This window comes from Petaurus breviceps, unplaced genomic scaffold (assembly GCF_028583685.1).
Source record: "Petaurus breviceps papuanus isolate PSGF00001 unplaced genomic scaffold, PetGlider_PUasm1.0 218, whole genome shotgun sequence".
NCBI classification, from domain to species: domain Eukaryota; kingdom Metazoa; phylum Chordata; class Mammalia; order Diprotodontia; family Petauridae; genus Petaurus; species Petaurus breviceps.
In genome coordinates this window covers 2,123,022-2,126,339 of record NW_027185872.1, presented here as the reverse complement: position 1 = coordinate 2,126,339, position 3,318 = coordinate 2,123,022, and the positions used below count along the sequence as shown (strand labels likewise).

The 3,318-nt window shown below is 40.5% G+C and overlaps 1 long non-coding RNA gene across 1 annotated transcript in view; it reads right to left on the bottom strand.

The window, feature by feature from the left end:
* Positions 1-427, bottom strand: part of LOC138165960 (uncharacterized) — a 7,705-nt gene extending 7,278 nt beyond the window's left edge. Inside the window, exon 1 of the long non-coding RNA XR_011169506.1 lies at positions 100-427. This is a non-coding gene — a long non-coding RNA (uncharacterized lncRNA). The remainder of the gene's footprint in view (positions 1-99) is intronic.
* Positions 428-3,318: the final 2,891 nt, after the last annotated feature.

The following is a 3,318-nucleotide window of genomic DNA, read 5'->3' as shown; positions in this document are numbered from 1 at the left end:
CTCTCTCTCTCTCTCTCTCTCTCTCACACACACACACACACACACACTACTGCAGGGCAGTGGAAAGAGGAGGCAGAGTCAAAGGATGAGTGTGCAAACCTGGTCTTTGTCATTTATCATTCATGTGACCTTGGGCAAGTCAACAAACCTCTTCAGATCTCAGTTTTCCTAGCTGTAAAATGATAAGTTTGTATTAGATACCCTTTCTGGGTCTAACTCCATGCTCTTACACTTAAAAAAAAAGGTCAGCTTTAGAATATGCTGTTTTGAAAATTGTGTCTCCAAACCCTGGTGTAGACCCCATACGTCTTCTCATGTGTTTCCTGATGTGGGTGCGTGATCATTGTGTGCTGTCTTGCTTCTGTGAGATGGGAGGTTTGTTCCGGACCCACCTCCCACGGACGCCCCAAGTATCTGTTCAAATGAAGCTAAGGGGAGGGAGGGGATGCAGTAGACAAGCCAACTGTGTCTATGCTGCAAAATGAATCCAGCTGTTTCAACAACTGTTCAGATCATTTGGTAGCATCCTCCCTGGGAGGAGAATTCATTTACATAATACATTTCAGCTGTAGACTTTTTAAAAAGGACTCCAGTGTTTGGGATGGGAAGGAGAAGACCTGGTTGCTCTTAGACAAGCAGGGACAGTCCAGCTTCACATAACTGGCTGCCACTCAAGTGTCAGTCCCTAGCATCTATTTCCCTATTAATTAGGCGGGCTGAGACGATCACGGTAATGATTCTAATTTCTATAATAACATAAGGTTTATACAGAGCTTTCTTCACAGAAACCCCATGAGTTAGGAAGTACAAATACGCCTGTTTCACAGATAAGGAAATTGAGGAACGTGGTGGTTAGGTTACCCGCTCAAGGTCATCATGCTGATAAGCATCAGAAATAGCATTAAAACCCAGGAAGGTGTCCTGACTCCATGCCCGCACTCACATGCCAGTGGCAGGGAGAAGGCGTGTTCCCTTCTCTCTATGCTATCCTCTGCTTCTTCCTTTCCTTCTGAAAGAAGGGGTTGCCAGCTGCTGTTTTCCATCTCTCCTTGCACCTAAGGAAGACATGAAATTGGTAAAGCTGTGTTTTGAACAGTTAGAGAGGGTCACTACAAGAGGGCTTCTTGTCCCTTCAAGACTATAGGGCTCAGAAGAGCCCATTGAAAACACCTGACTTCTGACCCCAGCTCTGCCATGAACTGGTTGCATGACCTTGAGCCAGTTGCTTAAATGCTTTGGAATGTCTTTCCCCTGAAAAATGAGGTTGACCTGCATAAACTAAGAGCTGCAATGTGATGGAATGGATTCAAGTCTTACTTCTGACACTCCACAACTGTGTGGGATTAGGCAAGTCACTTAACAGACAATAAATATTTATCAAACACCTACTATGTGTCAGCCATTGTGTTTAATGTCTCTTAGCCTGGATCTTTAATCTGCAAAATAAAAATAATAATGATAATAATAATCAGCTTATTAAATAAGTGACAATTACAATATCTAGAACGTAGATGGTTCTTTAAATGGTAAAGCACTTAAAAATATTTCATTTTATTCTCAGAACACCGCATCTTTCACAGATAAGGAAACTGAGGCAGGCAGTGGTTATGGAGCTTGCACAGAATCACACAGCTAGTAAGTGCCTGACTCCAGTTTCAGCACTCTATTCATTGGATCACCTAGTGCACAACCCGGAGTTGTAGTGAGGGTCAAAGGACGGTGTTTTGAAAACTTGAAAGAAATCTAGAAAAATGAGATTCATGGATTTTATGGACATCAACAATGACATCGACAGTAACTGTAATGTTTTTATTCAATGGAGCAAAGTCATCCCTAAAGCATCTAAAGATGAAAATGGTGGAAAGGAAGAGTGAGATAGAGAAATCACAATGGGGTGGAGAGACAAAAAATGGAAGAAAAATAGGAAAGATTCATAAAAATTGTAAGCAAAACTTCTTTTTCCAACCAGATAAGTGGAACCACTTTCCCTGGTCTATAACATCGTAGTCCCAGTTGAGCTGATAGCGGACACAGAAATGGAACCAAAGAACAAAGATGGAAAAAGCAGAAGGATTGGATCAAACAGAGAGAGATGAGACCTATGTGGGAAGTGATTCTATTGTGAAGGTATTGGTATCTAACAAAGTGAGATACTGAAGGTTTAGAAAAAATACCAAGCCTTATCAATACTGAAAAAAAATGCCAAAAAAAGATGTAAAGTCTTTAAGGTTAGAATCTGTGATCTATGACCTAAAATTACCAAACCATGTGACTAGCCTTTCATCTACGCAAAGTCTTTCTGAAACCCCCACACCCAAGTCGTCCTTAATGAAGGCATTATGGGAACCAACAGGATTTCCAAAGTGCTGCTCCACAAAGGACCACATCTTTACTGTTTCCCAACTGAATGAAAGATGGAGAAAATATATTTTTCTTCATACCTCGTGTTGGATTATGAAAAAAAAAGTATCTGAGTCAACAGATCAAAAGACATCTGTTATCAATACAACAAAATCATTCTTGTTCCTTAAAATGATCTAATAACAGACATAGCCATGCTGCATGACCCTTCTGATCATAAACATCAGACAAGTAACAAAACAGAGAGATGTAAGCTTGCCACTGCCATGGGAAAGATCCAGAGGAGAAGAGGGATTCCCTGGGGATGGTCCTCCAGAGGCTCCTGTTTACAGATGACATTTAACTGATCACACCAAGCCAGAAACACTGGAGAACCTCCTGAAAGACAGCTAGTCTGACCACCCACACAGATGATTTATTGTCTGGATTAGAACATGAATTTGGATGGATACCCCATAACACTTCTCCATTGTCATATATAATCATTATGGATATTTGTTATAGACAATTCAGATGAAAAATGGCCTGGATATGATTGCCTTTGGGAAATTAAAAAGCTCCTTCCATGCCCCTAAATTTCCTCTTAAAACAAAGGCTTTTTAATCCCAATTCATCCTTTTAATACCAGTGTTGCTTATGCCAAGACATGAGTGGGGGGAGGGAGGGGAACATTTATTAGGTGATGACTGTGGTTTTTTAACCCATCTGACCACCTTTGTTTATTCTCAGTTGTCAGGCCATCATCTTTCTCCTGCCTCCTAAACTCAAGAATTTCCCAACATTTTATCCTGTGACATCTTCACTTCTCATACTGCACTGTTTTCTCTTGGAGACTTCATCAGCTCCAGTGACTTCAATTACCAATGAAGAAGAAAACAAACATGGAGTGTTAAGTAAACCTTAAAAAGCACTATCTATCTATCTATCTATCTATCTATCTATCTATCTATCTATCTA